The following is a 23464-nucleotide window of genomic DNA, read 5'->3' on the forward strand; positions in this document are numbered from 1 at the left end:
GGCACAAGGAGTGATGCCATAGTTGTTAGAGGAGTTCATGATGTAGGGGCAGCCGAATACACCAAGAAATTGGAGAGTAAGATTGATGTTTTTACCACACTGGTCAATCAACTTGCTTCCAATCAAAGAGCTCCAGCTACAAGAGTTTATGGCCTTTGTACATCCGTTGATCATTTCACAGACTCTTGCCCAGCATTACAACAGGCTGTTACTTCTTCTACACAAGTGGATACTCCTCAGGCCTATGCAGCCGAATACACTAAGAAATTGGAGAGTAAGATTGATGCTCTTACCCCACTGGTCAATCAACTTGCTTCCAATCAAAGAGCTCCAACTACAAGAGTTTATGGCCTTTGTACATCCGTTGATCATTTCACAGACTCTTGCCCAGCATTACAACAGGCTGCTACTTCTTCTACACAAGTGGATACTCCTCAGGCCTATGCAGCCGAATACACTAAGAAATTGGAGAGTAAGATTGATGCTCTTACCACACTGGTCAATCAACTTGCTTCCAATCAAAGAGCTCCAACTACAAGAGTTTATGGCCTTTGTACATCTGTTGATCATTTCACAGACTTTTGCCCAACATTGCAACAGGCTGCTACTTCTTTTACACCAGTGGATACTCCTCAGGCCTATGCAGCTAATATTTTCAACAACAATAGGCCCTAACATAGGCAACAAAACCATGATTTGTCAACAAACAGATACAATCCAGGATGGAGGAATCATCCTAATTTGAGATGGGGAAACCAGGGCAACCAATAGCAGCAAAACCAACAATTTCAAAATGTGCAGCCACCTCCAAAACAAAGAGTTGCACCTGCACAAGCTGCTTTTGTTCCACCTATACCCACACCAGTTCCTGTTGTAGCACCTGTACCTTCTTGTTCTACTTCATTGGAGGATTTGGTTAGAATGATGACATTTCAAAATATGCAATTCCAGTAGGAGACTAGAGCCTTATTCCTAACTTTGACAAATCAAATGGGGCAGATGACCACTCAGCTAAACCAAGAACAGGCTCAGAATTCTGACAAGTTGCCATCACAAATGGTGGAGAATCCGAGAAATGTGAGTGCCATTACATTGAGATCTGGGAAGAACATTGAAGTTCCCACTCTTGAGCCTACACCTCAAAGGGAAGTCGACCCTACCACACTTCAGAGAAAGCGTGATGCTCATGCAGCTGGTCCTTCCACATTTGGTGTGACTTCTACGCCTTCCACCTCTATTGTTGCACCTTCCATACCTCTTCCTTTCCCTCCAATAGCCATTCCAAGCAAGAAGATGGAAGAGGTTGACAGAGAGATCCTAGAAACATTCAGAAAGGTGGAGGTGAACATACCTCCCAAAAACAAATTCCCAGATATGCCAAGTTCTTAAAGGAGCTGCGCACACACAAGAGGAGGCTAAAGGGAAATGAGAAGATCAGCATGGGGGAGAAATGTGTCAGCATTGATAGGTAAATTTGTCCCTCAGATTCTTGAGAAGTGCAAGGACCCAGGTACATTTTGTGTACCTTGCATCATAGGTAACAATAAATTTGAAAATGCAATGCTTGATGTTAGTGCTTTCATAAATGTAATGCCTATGTCTATTTTTAAATCTCTTTCTCTTATACCACTGCAACCTACGGGTGTGGTGATTTAGTTGGCAAATAGAAGTGTTTCCCACCCCGCAGGTTTGGTTGATGATGTTTTGGTTCGTGCTGGTGAATTGATTTTCCCTACTGATTTTTACATTCTTGATATGGAAGAGGGATTTTCACATGGTTCTACACCAATCATTTTAGGCAGACCATTTTTGAAAACTGCACGAACCAAGATTGATGTCCATGCATGTACTTTGTCCATGGAGTTTGATCATATTGTGGTGTGTTTTAATATTTTAGATGCCATGAAACATCCTTCTGAGGATCACTCTGTTTTTCACGTTGATATTTGATGAGTACGTATTTTTGCCCTCATTTAATGTTTAATTCTGGGTATTTAATTGAATTTATGTGCCTAAAGAGTGATTTAATTGATAATTTTGATAATTAGGTTGTTTGAGCTTGTGTGATAAAAATGTCTTAAAAAGTGATTTTTAGCTGCATAAATTATTTTTGGATATTTTAACGTTTGTTGATGCAGCTGAAGTTAAGTTTTAAGCTCATTTAAAGGTGTGGAAATAAATTGATTAAAGCTTCATGACACCTTAAAGATAAATCAAAGAATAAGAAATTATCAAAAGCACAAAAATTCAGGCCAAACATTACATGAAGACGGCAAGAAAAGCTTGAAAAAGTGAAGAAGTTTGGCTAAACCAAGAAGAGAGGAAAGAAAAATTGGACCTTGCGATTTTCTTTATCTTTATGATAGAAGATAATTTGGGAAAATATATCTTTAGATATTTTATTTGATATTTTTAAATAATTATCTTATTTAATTATATCATAAAATATTAAAAGATAATAACTACCAAATCTTTTTAAATATGACAAGATCTTCTTGAATCTTTTTAGTTCCACAACAAACAAATATATCTTGAAGATATTGGATTATTTAGAAGATAATTTAAGGAGATTGCAAAGGGTTGATTTGGAAAATTAATACAAATATTAATTGGTGATAATTTATCATATATCTTTAAGTAATTAATTAATTTAATTATATTAGATATTGATATTATCAACCAATTATATTTGTCAAATAGTCTATATCTCTCCAAGTATTTTTAAATATTTATATTTATCTTTATTTCAAAAGATATTTGAGAGATTTTAGCAACAGAAAAGCCCAGTCCAATTCCTATATAAAGAGACCAAGGGAGAAGTAGAAAATAAGCTCGGCACGTCGGAATTTAGGAACCCTTAGGGGGGCCTAATTTCTTTCTCTCTCTTTTCTTCTCTCTATTCTTCTTTTATCTTTATTTTGCATTCATGGAGTTCTAAACTTCTTGGGTTGATTCCATTGTAATTTCATTATGGATTCTGAGGTTAGAATGAATTAATTTCTTTGTTCTTTTTATTATTGTTGAGGTTTTAATCTATCTATGTCTTTTATCTTTGAATCACATAAAAAGTAATGATTTTAAATCTATATGCATATTGATCATATGAGTCAAGGGTTTTTAAATTTAATTGAGACTTTACTTTGATTTTATTTAGAAACTTTCATATGATTAAATGAGTTTTTACCAATAATTGAGACTTTACTTTGATTAAAGGTATTTACTCTAACGAAAATTAATTGAGACTTTACTTTGATTAATTAAGCTTTTTATTTGGTGAGGAGATAAAAGAATAAACATGATTAGGCATAGTAAAATTTGATTGAGACTGTACTTTGGTTGAATTTACTGTGGATAATCTAAAAGTTCTCACTTTTAATTGAGACTGTACTTTGGTTAAAAGTGAGAACGCCAACAAATTAATTGAGACTTTACATTGATTAATTTGCAAATCTACAACAATAATTAATTGAGCAATAATCTTTAGATAACCGATGATGAATCTATTTTGAAAAAGCAATGGAATCAATCTATTTTCTTTACTATTGTTTTTATTTCTTTTTATCTTTTAAATTTTATTTCTATCTTTGTTTATTTTAATCCCCTATATTTTTTATTTTATTTGACTAACCGCTTTGTATAGTTTTATAAGAACTAATTTGTTAAAAATCAATTACGTGTTCGTTGGGAGACGACTTTGGGTTACTTTACCCTTTCTATTTTGTTGACTACTTTCCTAACAATACTGAAGTTGTTATAGATAAGTAGTATTAATTTGATCGCGTCAATGACAGCGTTATCAATATTATTGATGTTGTTGATGGATTTATTTTTGATTTCTACTTTTTACATGCATTAAAACATTCATTTGTGTGTGAGTTGTCTGAGTTATCTGAGTTTGCATGGATTGATGTTCTTGATTCTGATTCTAATGTTGAATATGTTATGGATAATGTTGAATCTGCTGAGTTTGACTCTCTGGGTGTTCTACCTATTGATTTTGATGTTATACAATCAGATTGCACAAACCATGTTGCAGGAAGTACATATGCATCTAATTGTTATGTTGAGGTACAGGTTGTGGAACCCATTTCTCCTTCTCCTATGGTTCCTAATATTCAGCCAGCATCCAGTACTCCAGAGTTGAAACCCCTGCCAAACAACCTCAAGTACGTATACTTGGAGAAGGACGACAAACTGCCCGTCATCATTCCCACCTCCCTCACTACTGAACAAGAGTAGAGGTTGTTGCATGTTCTTAAAAAGCACAAGAAGGCAATTGGGTGGACATTGGCTGACATTCCTGGTATTAGCCCATCAACATGCATGCATAGGATATTGTTGGAAGATGGAGCAAAGCCAGTGAGACAGCCACAAAGGCGACTCAACCCTGTCATCTCAAATGTTGTCAAGAAGGAGGTCACAAAGCTTCTTCAAGTTGGGATCATTTACCCCATTTTTGACAGTCAATGGGTCAACCCCATCCATGTTGTTCCTAAAAAGACAGGCCTCACTATAGTTAAGAATGAGAAAGAGGAGCTGATTCCAACAAGAATGCAAAACAGTTGGAGGGTTTGCATCGACTATAGAAGGCTAAATCAAGAAACCAGGAAAGACCACTTCCCCCTACCTTTTATTGATCAGATGCTTGAGCGCTTGGTAGGTAAGTCCCATTATTGCTTTCTTGATGGGTTTTCTGGTTACATTCAAATTCATATTGCACTTGAGAACCAAGAGAAAACCACATTCACCTGCCCCTTTGGCACTTTTGCCTATAAAAGGATGCCGTTTGGCCTATACAATGCCCTTGGCACATTCCAACGATGCATGCTTAGCACTTTAAGTGATTTTCTTGAAAAATGCATAGAGGTGTTTATGGACGACTTTACTGTGTATGGGTCCTCTTTTGATGCATGTTTAGATAGTTTGGACAGAGTTTTAAATAAGTGCATCCAATCTAACCTTGTTCTTAATTTTGAGAAATGTCATTTCATGGTAGAACAAGGCATAGTATTGGGGCACATAATTTCGAGTTAGGCCATTGAAGTTGACCCTGCCAAGATTTCAATTATTTCACAATTGCCTTACCCCTCTTATGCGCGAGAGGTTCGTTCTTTTCTTGGCCATGCAGGGTTTTACAGACGCTTCATTCAAGACTTCAGTAAAAAGGCCCTTCCACTGTCCAACTTACTGTAAAAGGATGTTGACTTCATCTTTGATGAAGGATGCAAAGAGGCTTTTGATTGCCTCAAGAAGGCCATGACCACCATTCCAATCATTCAGGCGCCCGATTGGACAGCCTTGTTCAAGCTGATGTGCGATGCATCCAACTATACATTGGGGGTTGTTCTAGCTCAAAGGATTGACAAGCAGCCGAGGGTAATCTACTACGCCTCCATGACATTAGATGTTGCCCAAGCAAATTACACCACAACAGAAAAGCAGCTCCTTGCGATAGTTTTTGCACTTGAAAAGTTTAGATCTTATCTGCTTGGTTCTCTTGTTGTTGTGTTTACTGACCATGCAACTCTTAACTACCTGTTGAAGAAGGCAGAATTCAAGCCTCGGCAGATAAGATGGATGCTCTGGCTCCAAGAATTTGATTTGGAGATCCATGATAGGAGTAGAGCACAAAACTTGGTTGCAGACCACCTGAGCAGGATTGAGAGGTCTACTGATGATGCTTTATCGATCCGGGATGACTTTCCTGATGAAAGTTTGTTGACACTCTCTACTTATCCCTCACCTTGGTTTGCTAACATCGTGAATTATCTTGCTACTTCGGTTTTTCCTCCCCTACCATCCAGAGCTCAATGTGATAAACTCAAGAGCGATGCTAGGTATTACATTTGGGATAACCCTTATCTGTGGAAAATGTGCAGTGATCAGGTTACCAGGAGATGCATTCTGGACCATGAGATTGACTCGATCCTCAAATTTTGTCATTCATCTGCACCTGGTGGTCATTTTGCCATTCAAGGATGCGTGGAGGATTTGTAGCATGTGTGAGCAATGCCAACGAGCAGGAGGAGCCATTTCTTGGAGACAACAGATGTCTCAACAACGTATGTTGTTTTGTGAGGTCTTCGATGTCTAGGGTATAGATTTCATGGGCCTTTTTCCTGTTTCTTTTGGTTTTACTTACATCTTGCTTGTTGTTAATTATGTTTCAAAATAGGTGGAAGCTAAAGCCACCAGAACTAATGATGCTTGAGTTGTTGTGGACTTTGTTAGGTCTCATATATTTTGCAGGTTTGGAGTTCCTAGAGCTATCGTTAGTGACCAGGGCACCCATTTTTGCAATAGATCCATGGGGGTTTTGCTTCAAAAGTATGCGGTTGTGCACAAACTTTCTACACCATATCACCCCCAAACTAATGAGCAAGCCGAGATCTCAAACAGAGAAATCAAGAGGATCCTAGAGAAGATTGTGCAGCCCAACAGGAAGGATTGAAGCAATAGACTTGAGGACGTTCTTTGGGCTCACAGGACTACTTACAAGGTACCTATAGGGATGTCTCCTTATCGGGTTGTCTTTGGTAAGCCATGCCACCTTCTAGTGGAGATAGAGCACCGAGCCTACTAAGTTGTCAAGTCATGCAACTTCTCACTTGATCAAGCTGGAGAGGAAAGGAAGCTACAGTTGAACGAGTTAGATGAGATCCGTCTGGAGGCATATCAGAACTCTATGTTCTATAAGGAGAAGACCAAGAGATTCCATGATAGCTCCATAGCTAGAAAGGAGTTTGTTGTTAGTTAGCAAGTTTTACTGTATAACTCCAGACTTAAACTCATAGGGGGTAAGTTGCGATCAAAGTGGATTGGTCCTTTTGTTGTCACTAATGTTTATCCTTATGGTGCAGTTGAAATCAAAAGCCAGTCCACCGATAAGAGCTTCAAAATGAATCGGCATCGTCTAAAGCCATTCCTCAACAATCCTGCCTTAGTAGATACTATTGTAGAGGAGACTTCCCTGCTTGACCCCACTTCTATTTCACCATGATTCAGGGAGTTTTCTTTCCCCTTCTTTACTTTTATTGCACTTGTCCAGGTTTGTTTGTTGTTAATTCCTTTTGTTTGTTTCCTTTTTGTTAATTTGTGTTATGTTGTTGTTTTCTGTTTGGGACACTCACTTCACTTATAGAGGATGAGTTGTTGGTTATTCTATGGACTGATATCCTTGCTTTCTCTTTGCATGTCAAGTTGCTTTTGGAATTGTTTTACCCTGTGTGAGAATTTGAGCTACTCTTTGTTCTTTGTTGTGTGATATATGCCTCTTGAATGCTTGCACAGTGGCCTTGGATTGACTCTTTCTGATGCTTTTCTGATTCACATCCATGTTGGGATATGATTTAGGCAATTTTGTTCTGTGAGCCTATAGCTAGATGAGCCTACCTTGAACTGTTTCTGTTGATACCTCTTTTTGAGCCTGCATATCCTTTCATTGTTCTACAGCTCATTACAAGCCTTTAGCCTGAAAAACCATGAGTATTCCTACCTTAGGAAATTTTGGAGCTTTCGAATTGTTTTGGGAATGGGTGCTCAACTAAGTGTGATCGCACACAATAAGTATGGTTGTGTGCACACTTGTTATTGGTTCTTGGAATTGCTCATTTGTATACCCAGGTGGGATTTCAAAATCGTTGTTTCTCTGCATATTCTTTGTATAAAAAAAGAGAGAAAACAAAAAGCAAAGAAAAGAAAACAAAGAAAAGAAAAAAAAAAGTTTAGATTTGAGCATTGTGTGAGAATCGAAGTTGGAAGTGTTGGTGTTTAGGATTACTTTCATGCTTCATTGAGACTTATTCCCCATTGCTCCTCTATTTCCTTTGTTGCTTAGCTACTTATCCATATGTTCCACACCTTGTCCTCAGCCCCATTACAACCTTGAAAAGTCCTTCTAATTTTGACCTGCATGTGTTTTTGGTTTGGTTGTTAGTTCTAGAGGCTTGCCAAGTCTGTTTGATGTTTATTTTTCAGGGGTGCTTTGAGAGTAAACAATAGCCTAGAGATTTAAGTGATACAGTGCATATTTTGTGAGGTTATGTTGCTTTCAATTCTCTCTTTGAGTTGAACTGAGCACTTGACATGTTCTGAATTGCTTGGATGATATTCATGGATACCTAACAGCTTTGAATCCTTTTGTGTTGGATGTGTTTCCATTTGTTTATGTTGAGTCTGTTTATCTTGTGTCTCTTTTGTCTCTCTTGTTATGTCTGTGATGTCCTTGCTTTACTTTACTCTTTAATTCTGCCTAGTTTTTACCGTTTTTATGTACATTTGACAGCTCCCAATGAGGGTTTTACATTTTGAATTCGTTTTATAGCTTGGGTAGCTCATTTTGTGGATTTTATTGACTTGGAATAATACCCATTCATGGGGTTTTCGAATTTATATATCACAGCACCGTTTTACATTCCATTGAAGCTTTGAAATCTCTCTTTTGTTCTTAATTTGCGTTTTAAGAATTCATAAGTTAGGGGTTTTTATTTTTGATGTTCTGTTTCAGATTTGAAGTGCTTGATTGTTCCATTTTCCATGTCTAGCTAAATTTGTGTATTGACTCCTTGATGAAAAATGCAATGAAGCTTTGGGGTTATGCTTGTTTTGTGAAATCTGCCATGTATCTATGTTCTGAATTCGGGAATGGATGTGATGAATCTGTTTGTGCTTAATTTATAGAGTAATTGCATGTGTTTTGGTTAAGTATGTTCATGCTTAATGTGTGTAGCTTGGCTGTCACGAATTTAAGGATGTGTGCATTGCTTAATTGCACAATGAAGCTTGATTGTAACTTTCACTTAATGAGTTCTTATCTAACGGATTGAGAGAAGGCAGAGGTGTTAATTTGGTGGCCTATGATAAGTGAAATTGTGTTTGAATCAAGGATGTCAATACGTTTTTAATCACTATCACATTTAATTTATTCTGTTAATTAACATATTGAATCTGCCAACCCCCCCTTGTGTTATTGTGTTGTGTTTGAATCTGGAAATTGAAGCTTTAAGCGAGAACATTGGTCGTTGCAAAACGACTTGGTTCACTTTCATATACTGCATTTTATCCATTTTAATTTGGTGGGGTACGGGTACGACCTTTATCACTAATTTTCATGACATGGAAAAGTACTAGCTCAAGTGGTTGAGAGTACTTGATTGTGTTGAGAGGACTTGGGTTCGAGTCCTATGTATTCCAATAGTGTGATTATTTGATTGTATTCTTTTATGATATGTTTGAAACACGAATTGGCTTAATGGTTGTGCATGGAGCTATTAAGGTCCAATTAAGGTATTGATTGAAATTAATTTCATTTTAATTCACTTATTTTCGTTTAGGGCTGGTAAAGTGAGGAAAACCAGCCACCAAACTGCACTGAAACTCTACATTGAGAGTGATTTGAAGGGCTAGAGTGTGGGAGAATAAGGGAGGACAACTTAGACCAATGGAACGGCTAGAACATTTTAGAGCAAGAAATTCAGGTTAGGGGAGTTCTACCTACTGTTTAAGTTTAAATTTGCATGATTGTGTATTGTACTAAATGATGCTTAAGATGTATGTCTCTGCCATGCTCGAATTCTTTTCGCGTTTCTGGATTTTTTTCAAAAAGCCTGGCGGCACATGAACTACCGCCAGGCGACACATGTGTTTGAACCTAGTTTTCTAGGTTTCCCTATGAACCACCTGGCGGTATGACATTGTCCACCAGGCGACACGAACTAGTTTCTCCAATTCGTTGCCTTCTTGATTCTTTTGTGTTTTTTATTATCGCAACTGAAATCGCGAAGGGACGGTGAACCAAAAATAAAATTTGTAAAAACAGAGTTTAGAGTCGCTACCATAGTTTATTCTGGAAAACTAAGGCAAAACCAAAAAAATAAGACAAGGTCGGCTAAAAAACCAGATTTTGGGTCCAAAAGTCAGTTACGCATGGGGAAGGTATTAGCACCCCCACAATGTCCGTCCTAAGACGGTACCTTTAATTAAATATGCAAAAAGATGTGGTTTTCAAAATATTTAATTTCCCCCAAAAGTAACATTAAAAGGATACACAAATGTAATTGTGCATTGTATGATAAGCCTCAATCAATAGTTGTACATTTTCTGGATTACATTGCGTTTCTAGAATTTTCCAAAAACCGCCTAACAAACCTTCAAAGCCGCCAAGCAACTCATGTTGAAACAACCCAATTTATAGGTTTTTGTTAAGAACCGCCTAGTGGTGAAGAGTTGCCGCCAGACGATGCGTGTTGGTGTTTTTTTCATGAAAAACACTATTTATCATGTTTTCGCACAGTAAGGGCCGTCGAACGCTGGTTTTATACCACCAAGCGCCAAGTTCTTACTTTTGGGCACTAGGCACCACCAATTTTCCTAGTGTGCGCAGTTTTTGTAAAACTGCGTTTTTTGATTTGTTAACCATCCGATTTAGTTTATGCAGAGTGATATTAATTTGGATGTTTGTAGTTGGAGATATGTGATAAGCATGATTGCTAGTTTGGAAGTCTTTAAAATGCATGAATAATCTCTTGATAATTTCAAGTAACAACTGATGTGAATTTATGTATGGATACATGATCATGTAAAGTGCTAAAATATTGGTTTTAGTGTGATGCATTAGGATAAATGAAGTGTGTAGGTACTGTTTTGGAGGTAAGTTCAATGTTGCATGAATTGGGTTAGTCACATGTTGAGAATGGGTTTATTGGTGAATGCATGTGTATCAATATAAAGGAAATTGTTGTATAAGAGGCGTGAAGTGCTATATTAATTCGCATTGGTGCATAGAATCATGTGCTTAAGTTGTTAGAGTGCTAGTACTTTATATTTGATATGAGCATGTATTATTCATAACTTGAAATTGAATGCTAGCATGGATTTAAATGGTGGAGTATATATATGAATATATAGGGATTGATGCATGTGATATATAGTGAATTACATTGATAACTAATAATAGTATGATTTCAATTGTGAAACCATAAATGTTTGAATGGTGATTTAGTTATATGATTATGACCGGATAGACATAATTGTGCTAGGAATTATATGTTAAATGCTTAGGGTTCTTTAGAACCAGTCCCAAAATGCCAAAAACCAGTAATAGTGGCGTTACTAGTGTGGCGCCTAGAGGCATGTGATGAGCTGCCAGGTGATATGGGGAAAATAGGGAAGCCTTGAGTACGGGGCGCCTAGTGAAAGGGGTGGTCCCGCTGATATCGCTGTCGTTAGGCGATCAAATTACCATTACTTTAGCAACTTCAGTATATTGCCAGTTTGTAGTGAAGAAAATAGTTAGGGTTAAGATAACCCTGAGTCGTCTCACAACGAATACGGAATTGATCTCAAATATTTGATTCTCAAAAATGCAATTTAAAACTAGCAACTATAAAAATAGGGGGTTTTGATATGCAAAGAAAATGACACGGAAGATTGTAAACACAGTAATAGTAAATAGGTCAATTCCACTGCTTTTTCTAAATAAGATTCTTCATTGGTGATCTAGAGATTATTGTTAAATTAATTATTGTTGTTGATTTACAAATAAATCAATGTAAAGACTCAATTCATTTGTTGGCATCCTCACTTTTAGTCAAAGTACAGTCTCAATTAAAAGTGAGAATTATTAGATTGTCCATAGTAAATTCAATCAAAGTACAGTCTCAATTAATTTTACTATGCCTAATCATGTCTATTCCTTTGTTTCTTTACCAAATAGAAAACTTAATTAATCAAAGTAAAGTCTTGACTAATTTTAGTTAAAGTAATTACCTCTAATCAAATTAAAGTCTCAATTATTGGCAAAAACTTATTTAATCAAATGAAAGTTTCTAAACAAAATCAAAGTAAAGTCTCAATTTAATTTAAAAACCTTTTAACTCATATGATTAGCATGCATGTAGATTTAAAATCATTATTTTCTATTCGATTAAGAAGCAAAGGACATAGATAAACAAAAACCACAACAATAATCAAAATAACAAAACATATAAATTCATCTAACCTCAGAATCCATTTAAGAAATTACAGTGGAATCAACCCTTAAAGCTTAGCCCTCCATGGCTTTGATGGAATACATGATAATATGATGAAAAGAAAAATAAAAGAAAGGATGAGAGATGTGGTGGAGACGGTATCTGCCAAAACCAGAGAGTTCTAAGTGTCTAAGCTGTCAGCTGTAAATTGTCAGTCCCTTCTGCTCCCTTAAGTCTCTTTATATAGGCTTCAACTGGACTTTGGGCTTTATCTGTCAGTTGCTAAAATCTTTTATTTTTATTTAATTAATTAGCAACTTAATTGCTGTCAAATTTCCAATTCTACCCCTCTCATTTAACCATATTTGCAGTTTTGACCAATGTTGACTGCTGACGTTGACCAGTTGACCAAATTTGACCAATTTGACTGTGCAATCAGAGGCTGACACGTGGCGCAGAGTGCACTTTCCAGAATTAGGGTTTCTGCCCCATGTTTCTTCCTTGGCTGCACGGCTGACGGCGGCGGCTGCCATAGCTAAGCGATGAGGACGCGCTGCGGTGAAGATGCGCACTGTTTGCACTAGCGGATGCGCTGCGGAGAAGGTTCGCGCAGATGCAGGTTCGTGGTGGTGGTGTTCTGGTTCGCGGAGCTGCGATGGTTGTCGGAAACGGCGGCGCGAATGGAGGGAGGAAGATGGTGGTGTGCGAAACTGCGGTTGTTGTTGTTGTTCGCAGATCTGCAATGGAGGCGCGCCAGTTTGCTTCGCGGTGGCAGTTTCCATGGCTGCTGCGTGAGGAAGAAGTGCCGCGGAGGCGAGAAGAAGGTGGTTTGTGTGCGGACGCGATGGTTGCAAGTGCGGAGTCGCGCTGCTGTAGTTGTGGTTCGTGTGCGGACGCGATGCTGCACGTTCCAGGCACATTCCCATGGTGGACGGCGCGGTGAAGATGATGAAGACTGTGCAAGTTCGTGACTTCACCGGCGAGAAGGAAGATGGTGTGAGATGCGGAGATGATGGTCGCGCACTACGGTGGTTTCCGGCTTCCTTGGCTGCTGTGTGGTCTCCGACGCGGTGGTTGATGGTGGAAAGGCAGTGGCTAGGGTGGCGGCTGCCATGGTGATGGAAGGAGAGGAGAAAATTAGGGTTAGGGTTTTGGGAGATGAAGATGATGACGTGGCAGCCTTCCATTGGACAGCTTGTTGGTGCAAGGATTGTTGCCACGTGGCTTGCTTTGGTTGGCTAATTTTAAGAGATGGGGATTGCCACATGGCATGATCTGGTTTAGTGGAGTTTAAGTGGTAGGAGGGGTGCAACTTAGTGAAAACTGGGGGTGCAGAACAGGTTTTTGTGGTCCACTTGAGGAAGGAGTGTGCAAATAAAAACTGGGGGTGCATTTAGCTCCTGATTTATTCTTTTTCAGAATTTCTTGATTTTGGACTTATTTTGTAACTTTGAATATTTCAAAATCACATTATTAATTGACCAAAAATAAATTCCAGCTGCATCAACAAACGTTAGAATATCCAATAATATTTTATGCAACTAAAATCAATTTTTACGCCACTTTTACCAAACTTACTCAATAAATCCAATAATCACAAATCCTAATTAAATCAATCTTTAAGCACAGAAAATTCAATTAAATTCCCAAATTTAAATATTAAATGAGGGCAAAAATTTGAACTCATCACCCACCAGGCGGAAGCAAGCTGACAAAGGCATTGGATAGCGCCTGGCACCTATAGGTGTGGGGTGCCCGTTAGGTGGCCTGGAGCTCGATTGTGCCTAGCGACACGAATGTGGCACCAGGCGGTTCTAGGGGCAAAGGTGAATTGCTTGAGGGATTCTACACAAAATTGGATGGAGGTCTTGAGACGATGCTTTGTTGGGGCCCCAATTACGAGTCTGGCTTGTATTGGGGTAACACATGACCACTATAGGTTGTAGTCTGGTGGTTTTAGAAGTCCAATGGAGTGTGAGAGATCATGGCTCGTACTAATCGGTTCTGGAAGATTACCCTCCTCTGTAAGATCCGCGAATTTAATTACTTAAATAAATAATTAAATAATAAATGCGGGAGGTTAGTGCATTTATGACATTAATTTCTTTTATGTATGACATGGAAAAGTACTAGCTCAAGTGGTTGAGAGTGCTTTGATTGTGTGTGAGGACTTGGGTTCAAGTCCTAAGTATGCCAATTATGTGTATTTTGTTATTAAAGTTTTTATAATATGTTGGGCCACACTCAGTATAAGATAATGTTTGAAATGTATGTGTTAGCAAGGAATATGGGTTGGCCTGATGGTTTAGAGTTGATACTACTTTGGCATGGTGTTGGTTCGAACCTGGGTGGACTCAAATTTAACTTCTTTTTGCTAAAAGGTTGTGTGGCTGAATATGAAAAGATGAGAGAGACCTTAGGGGGGTAGCAAAAAGGGGCTGAAAAACCTTTAAATGATGGGCCTTGAATAGAAATAAAAAGGTTAATTCATGTTTTTTTTAATTAACCAATTAGTAAGACCTATAAAAGGCAAAATCTGAGAGGAAAATAGGGTTTTGGAAGGCTGTTTTCTGAGAACCACTATCCTCTAGTTCTAGAAAATATGACCACCATCATGTTCATCCACGTCCTACATCCTCAGATGATGACCTTAAAATGTCTTTTATTGCCACAAGCCACAACTCATGGTTCCACCTCTACAAGCCACAACTCGTAGATACACGTGTTACAAACCACCATCCGTAACATCAGGTGGAGTTCCTAATACAAACCACAATTCATACTCTCGACACAACATTAACAACATCACTAGCCACAACCTGTGATTGACTAATCAATTGGAGACCATCCATACGAGCCACAACTCACATACTCACATCGGTTACCAATATCACCAGGCCATAACTTGGGATCGCCAAGTGTTTACCCTCCATTTCGAGCCACAACTCAAGGAATGTCATTCCGAGCCACAACTCAAGGAATGTCATTCCGAGCCACAACTCAAGGAATGCTTCAGCAAACTTCATACTTAAGGCATCATCCAAAGCCTTGTAGACCACTCACCAATCCATAGAAACAAGCCCGTGTCCCCTACTTTATCACTTGGCGTTGCCTAAGTGCCATCAGGGGAAGTTTAGTCGCAAACCGCCTCGCGGAAGCCTCTCACCGTCAAGTGCCAATCGCTCTAGAGGTCTTTGGTTCTACAGGTATCGCTTGTTGGGACTATCCTAGCTGCCAGGCGTCATGCATCTAGTGGGCTTCTGTTTTTGTAGCTATCGCTTGGCAGTCCAGACCCCACCACAAGGCTACACTACTAACGCAATTTTACTAGTTTTTATTATTATTTTGCACCCTGCAAAATCAAGTCTCACCCTCTCAAATTCTAGTAGACTCACCTGGAAACACCAAATTGTGAACTCCTACACTTTAACCTGATCCATATTGCCCTTATGCCTATGCATTACTAATGCACTCATACCATTCCCATTTGGAACCATATCCACCTTCAAACCCAATCACAAGTTAAGCTTAAACATAGGAACTCCAATTCCAGCAACCAATAATCCCATATCTCAATCTGAATTCTAATCTTATTTAATCAATAACTATAATCACCCCTTTCAGCCAACCCTCATACAATCCCAACATCAACATCAATATTTAGCCTTATAACCCCCCCTTACACTCCAATTAGGCAGCTCCCAAGAGAACTTCAACTCCTAATTCTTATTATGCAGCCAACTTATGTATAGTCCTAATATAGCCCCTTAATATGCATTGTTTTTCATATCACCCTTCTTCCAATTACCAAATCACAATAAAATTATTTCCTACTCTTAATTCATGTGTATTACCTCACTAGCCCCTTGTCCAAGAGTCCACAAATCCACATACCTAATGAGATTTAACTCAAATGAATTATAGACCCTCATCTACACCTCACAACCACAATGTGCCATTTTGCCTATGCTGGTGCCTAGCGACAAGTAAGGTGCCGCCAGCCGGTACATAAAATTTTGGGTAAAACCCAACATTTCCCCAAACCTGTGAAAGTCCCAAAAATTCCAAAACGTATATTCAATAGGCAATCATACTTCCAATGGTACTTATTATCGTTTTCAATGCAAGCATACAAATTTTTAATGTAATTCACGCATCAATTATTCCTACACTCAAAATTCCCAATTTTTCAAAACCTAAAAGTCTATTCACAAAAATTCCATCCTATTAATTTCAATCACATTGTAATTCGCCAATTGTTAACATCCAACATTCCATCAACAAGAAAAATCTCTTTTTCCCCAATCAGAATAACCATGAAACCCCAAAACATGCAAATCTTGTTTGTGTCACCTAGCGAATGTTCATCGCGGCCAGGCGATTCATGCAAAAACCCAAAAACTATTGAGCTTCCTTGATCAACTAATATCTTATTCACTGCTCTCAAATTTAACTCTAATGACTATCGGGTCATCTTGGTCTGGATTAACTCCTTGAAAGTTAGAGTCTGTAAACGTGATTGGAGGCATCCTATCTTATACCTCTATGATATTTCATGTATTGACTAGACTACTCTCAAGTGCTTATTCTTAGCCAAGGAGGAGGACCCTCCCTTTACAAAACCTCCAGATAAGGTGTTGATCGTACCCCTTAGAGGAGGCCTATCATCTTGATGATCATGACGTTTTTCTTATTGCTATGTCAATCTTTCTCTTCTTTCGTACCTAATTTTGTCTCTCTTGTCACCTCTTCTGTTATTGTATCTTCGATACCCAAATTTGGATGCCCCCTCGTCCTTGTGCTTTACAAAGTGCTTAAGGTGTCCAACCCTTATCAGCTATTCTACCTTATCTGTTAGAGTTGTACATTCATCAATAGTATGCTCATTGTTAGAATGGTATTTGCAATACTTACTCATATGGGCATTGGCAAGGCTCCGAAAGTTTTGGGAGGTGGAATGAGATCAACTTGTTACGCTTCTTCTAAGATGCACGCTTTGGGGGCATTAACAGTTGCGTAGTGTGAGTATCTTATGGGCTTGCAATATCATGGGTGTGGATTGTTTCTTTACACGGGTCCCTTGTCAGATTCCTTCTTCTTAGTTATGTAGTCTTAGCCTTGAGCTTGTTCTAGTACTCCCTCATGTCTTCTACTCTAATGAACTTAGCGACGCGCTATCTCAGTTCGTTCATGTTTGCGTGAGAATTCATACATAGTTCATCGACAAATGGCCTCACTTGCAAGACGATGATTTTATATTGTAGTATGATTTCAGGGTTCAAATTATTGATCTTGAGAGCGACTATACCAAATCTGTCAATAAAGGCTCAAAGAGATTCTCCATATTCCTACCTTATGTTGAGGACGGAAAGGGAAGTAATGTCATCACAACAGTTGGTTTTGAAATGTGTTGTGAAGGTTAAGGTTAGAGGGTTGAAACAATCAATGGAGAACTGCGAAAGGTTGGCAAACCATTTTAGGGCGGGCTCTCTTAAAGTAGAAGAGAATGTTATGCATAAGAAGACGTCATTAGTTAAGTAAAGACTGATCTGATTGGTGTATACGGACAGGTAATTTTCCGAGTCTGTACTACCATCATAAGATACTGTAGGAGCCTTCCATTGCTTTGGAAGGGGGGTTTCAGTGATTCCATCAATAAAGGGATGTCTATGGTTCCTTTCAGGTGTTAAAGAGTTGTTGGTTGCTCCTCGTCCCCATACCTGTTATAATACCTATACCCACCATATCCCTACCACTATTTAAATTATTAAACTACTCATAGTCTATTAAGTAACCTTTATATAAATACACACACTATACACTTTCTATTGTTTTATTTCTTCTTATTGTTTAGTTTGTCATGAAATTCACTCGCATCTTCAATATATTTCTCGTCTTATCCCAACCTTTATGCAATTATGTTTAAATAATGTATGTCAATTAAATATTATTTATGCCTCACATTTGAATACTTTTACTATTTTTTAGTATGTTTATTTGTTGTATATTTTCTTTTCAACTTAGAATGTTTAACACTATCAATTAAGTGTTCAATAGCATAAGCCTTTCATTTATTAGGTAATATAAAAAAATTTATCTTCTTTATTCTATTATTATTAATTTTTTCTTCATTTGAAGAACTCTTTTATTTCACTAAAACAATTTTCGTTCAATCAATCATCGACTAAGTTGATATTTGAAATTTTTTCTTAGATATGTGAGGCATTTTTCATTTTATCATACCCTTCATTATACATTTGTTTTCCTTTATGCTAATTCATTCAATGACCTCTCAAATTGTTTCTAAGAAACACATTTGATAATTTTTGTAATATTTTTATTTGTTGTTTATTTTTATATTGTAGAATACTATTTTGATATTTTTTATATAATTATTTTTTTCTAACTCATTATCATATGTGTAATTTTATCACTATAATTGTATAGATAAATTTTATTAACTATAATATAATAATTTAATGTAATCGCCATGAATATTTTTTATAACCATCAAACATATATTGAAGTTCAAAAGATGAGATTTATGTTAAAATTTTATTATTATTAGTTTAATCTTTGTTCTTTGTTTGATTTTGATCAAGTGATGTAATATAACTTTTATTAGTGTATAAAAAGAGATTTCATTAGAATTTAAAAAATTGAAGTAAATAGACATTTAAAATAATTTTTAATTTGAATATTTATTCTTCTTTTTATATATTTTTTAAGTATTTTTAAACTTTATCAACTAGGTTTCATTAATGTTTGCAATTTTAATAAACGTTCTCATGAAATTATATTTGGAATTCTAATTTGAAATGTATATTATTATAATACAATTTATTTTTAAATATTTGATATTGAAGAAACAATATTCCTTCTAATATTAAATATTATTATGTTTCCGTTATATAATTTTCATTATTTTATAAAATTAATTAATTGATATTCAACAATAAGAAAGCTTGTAGAGATGGCAAATAAATTTATCCCGTGGGTATTGCCCAAACTAGTCCCCGTTTTGATGAGGAATCCCTACATTGATTGGTATGAGTATAGGTATGGGTATGGGGAATCCCAGACTTTTTCGAGGGGTTTGGGATGTACATATCTGCCCCGTCCCCGTCCCCATACCCGCCATAATACTCATTCCCGCCATATCCCCATCCCCACAGTTATTAAAATATTCATAGTCAATTTAGTAACCTTTTATATATATATATATATATATATATATATATATATATATATATATATATATATATATATATATATATATATATATATATTACTACACACTTTTTATTTTTTAATTCTTCTAATTATTTGTTTTTTATGAAATTCATTGGCATCTCTAATATATTTTTCATCATATCATAACATTTATCTAATTATGTTTAATTGATGTATGTTAATTAAATATTTTTTATGTCTCACATATGAATATTTCTATTATTTTTAATATTTTTATTTATTGTATATTTTCCTTTCACATGAAAATGTTTAATACTCTCAATTCAAGTGTTTAATAGCATAAACCTTTTCATTTACTAGGTAATATAAAAAATTTATCTTTTTTAGACTATTGTTATTAATTTTTGTTTCGTTTGAAGAACTTTTTTGTTTTGCTAAAAATATTTTCGTTATTTCTCAACCATTGACTATGTTGATATTTGAAAAGTTTTCTTAGATCTCTAAGGTATTTTTTCATCTTATCGCACCATAAATTATATATTTGTTTTCCTTTGTGAGATTTCATTCAACCATCTCTCAAATTGTTTCTAAGCCACATATTTGATAATATTTTAATATTTTATTTGTTGTTTATTTTTATCATGTAAAATACTATTTTGATATATTTTATATAAGTATTTTTTTTTCTAACTCAATATCAAACTATAGTTTCGTCACTACAATTGTATAAATATATTTTATTTACTATAATATAAAAAATTATATAATTGCTATGCATTTTTTTTATCATCATCCAACATATATTGAAGTTCAAAATATACAAGATCTATGTTAAAAATTTATTATTATTAGTTTAATCTTTATTTTTTGCATGATTTTGATCATGTCATGTATTATAACTTTTATTCGTGTAAAGAAAGAGAATAATTAGAATTTAAAAAATTGAAGTAAACAGACATTTAAAATATATTTTAATTTGAATATTTGTTTTTCTTTTATATTTTATATTTTAAATTTTATCAACTAGGTTTCATTAATGTTTGTAAATTTAATAAATATTTTGGTTCTCATGAATTTTTTTTTGGGTATTCTAATTTGAAATGTATATAATTATAATTTCTTTCTAAATATTTGACATCAAAAAAACAACTTTCCACTTAATATTGAATATTTTATAATATTATATTTCCTTTACTGTAATTTTATATTATTTTATAAAAGTTAATTAATTAATATTGAAACAGTAAGAAAGCTAGGGGTATGAGTAGGGATGGCAACGGGGCGGGACGACGACGGGTTTCACTATCCCATACCCATCCCCGTAAAAAAAATTCATCCACATCCACATACCCAAACCCAACGGGTATCAAACTTTTGTCCCATCTCCATCCCCACCGGGTAACGGGTGTAATCTCGTACCCATACCCATACCCGTTTTCTTACTATTTTAATATTAATTTTAATTAATTTTTATAAAAAATTACGGTAAGGGAAACATAATATTATTAAATATTCAATATTAGGAGTATGGTTGTTTCTTCGATATCAAATACTTTGAAATAAATTATAATTGTTTACATCTTAGATTATAATACCAAATAAAATTTGATGAGAACCAAAACATTTATTAAATTTGCAAACATTAATGAAACCTAGTTGATAAATTTTAAGAATATTTTTTAAAAAATATAAAAGGAAAAAAATATTTAAATTAAAATATATTTTAAATATTTGTTTACTTCAATTTTTTAAATTATAATGAATCTATTTTTTATACACTCATAAAAGTTATAATACATCACTTAATCAAAATGACTCAAAGAACAAATAATAAACATAATAATAAAATTTTAACATAGATCTTATATCTTTTGAATCACAATATACGTTGGATGATGGTAAAAAAATATTCATGACAATTACATTTAATTTTTATATTGTAGTAAATAAAAATTATTTATACAACTATAGTGAAAAAATTAAAGTATGATTGTAATGAGTTAGAAAATAAAAAATAATTAGATAAACTTTATCGAAATAGTATTTTACATGATGAAAATAAACAAAAAATAAAAATATTAAAAAAATTAACAAATGTTTGTCTTATAAACAATTTGGAAACTATTGGAAGGAATCACACAAAGAAAAACAAATATATAATTAATGGTATGATAACTTAGAGATCTAACAAAACTTTTCAAATATCAACATATATACTCAATGGTTGATAAAAAAATGACGCAAAAAATAAATAATAAACATAATAAAATTTTATCATAGATCTTGTATCTTTTAAACTCCAATATATGTTGGATGGTGATAAAAAAATATTCATGGCAATTACATTAAATTTTTATATTATAGTAAATAAAAATTATTTATACAATTATAGTGAAAAAAATTAAAGTATGATTGTAATGAGTTAGAAAATAAAAAATAATTAGATAAAATTTATCGAAATAATATTCTACATGATGAAAATACACAAAAATAAAAATATTAAAAAATTAACAAATGTGTGTATTATAAACAATTTGGAGACTATTGGAAGGAATTACACAAAGAAAAACAAATGTATAATTAGGGGTATGATAAGACGAAAAATACCTTAGAGATCTAAGAAAACTTTTCAAATATCAACATATATACTCAATGGTTGAGAAATAAAAGAGTTCAAATGAAACAAAAATTAATAATAATAAGTAAAGAATTTTTTTTATATTACCTAGTAAATGAAATGTTTATCCTATTAAACACTTAAATCGAGAGTATTAAACATTCTCATGTGAAAGGAAAATATACAATAAATAAAAATATTAAAAAATAATAGAAATATTTAAATGTTAGACATAATATTTTTTTAATTAACATACATCATTTTAACATAATTACATAAAGATTATGATAAGATAAAAAATGGAAAGAATATATATATATATATATATATATATATATATATATATATATATATATATATATATAGGGTTACTTAATTAATTGTGAATATTTTAATAATTTAAAAGAGGATGGAGATATGGCGGGGACGAGTATTATGGCGAGGATATATTCATCCCCATCCCCAATCGAAAAAATTGGGGATTCCCTATACCCATACCCAGTCAATGCGGGGATTTCCCGTCAAAACGGGGACGGATTCGGGCAATACCCACGGGGACGGGTTTATTTGCCATCTCTAGGTATGAGTGTGAGTATGGGTATATATCCATTACTTGAGGATGAGAACGAGACAAAAGTTTAATACTCGCTAGGTTTGGGGATAAGGATGAATTTTTTCTATGGGATGGGTATGTGATTGCAAAACTCGTCCCCACCCGATTGCCCTACCTAAAAGCATGTATTGATATGGGTACAAGTTTATACTCTTTGTGGGGATGAGGTTGAAACAAAAAATTGATAATAGCTGGGTTTGGGTATGAGGATGATATGATTTTTTTCTCTGGGAATGTGTATGGATAGCGAAACTCGTATCTGTCCTATCTCGTTGTCATCTTTAGCCCAATGGTGGGCGCCAATTGTTCTTACATGATTGAGATATACATGTAAAGTCTTCTAAAGTACTTCAAGTGCCACAACTTCAATGGGTACGCATCCTCAGGTTCCAAAGGTACTCGTTCTCGAACTGCACCAAGGGGGATGTGCATGCAGAAGACACTTTGATGCCAAAGTCAACCTAATGTGTTAGAGGATAATAAATACTAATAAATACATAATCAATGTACTTTATAAAACGTGCAACTTATACTACTGTTCATGGGCTTTAGTTGGGTTTGGGTCCAAGACATTAATTACTTGATAATTGATTAATGTGATTAACATTAATATATTTGTTCTGAATGGTGATGGTTTTGACATTGAGCAGATATCATCTTAGATAACCGATATGTACTCGTCTAGACTATATATCTTTTAAGGTCGAAAAATGCCTCATACTTATACTGTGTTAACTTATATTAAAAAAAGATAAACTATAATCAATGTCTATGGTGATTTTATTTCTTTCTAAATATTAATTGTTAATTGAATTTGAATTTTTAATATACGTTATTATATAAATATGTAATATAAAATGTATATATATTGTCTTTTTCTTTTAAAATGCAATAAATAAACATGATGACTTCAGTTTAAAATTGATATAAGTATGTACATACAACGAATGTAATAATTTGGTACCATTCTTTTCTTAGACTTTTGTAAATTAAGTGTTGAGAAAATTAAACAGTCTGTAATTATTTTTCAAAGGATAAAAGTTTGATGGAACTTAAATTTAGAAAAATCTT

Source organism: Vigna unguiculata, chromosome 1 (genome assembly GCF_037176805.1).
Source record: "Vigna unguiculata cultivar grain cowpea cultivar isolate G323 ecotype 2 chromosome 1, ASM3717680v1, whole genome shotgun sequence".
Lineage (NCBI taxonomy): Eukaryota > Viridiplantae > Streptophyta > Magnoliopsida > Fabales > Fabaceae > Vigna > Vigna unguiculata.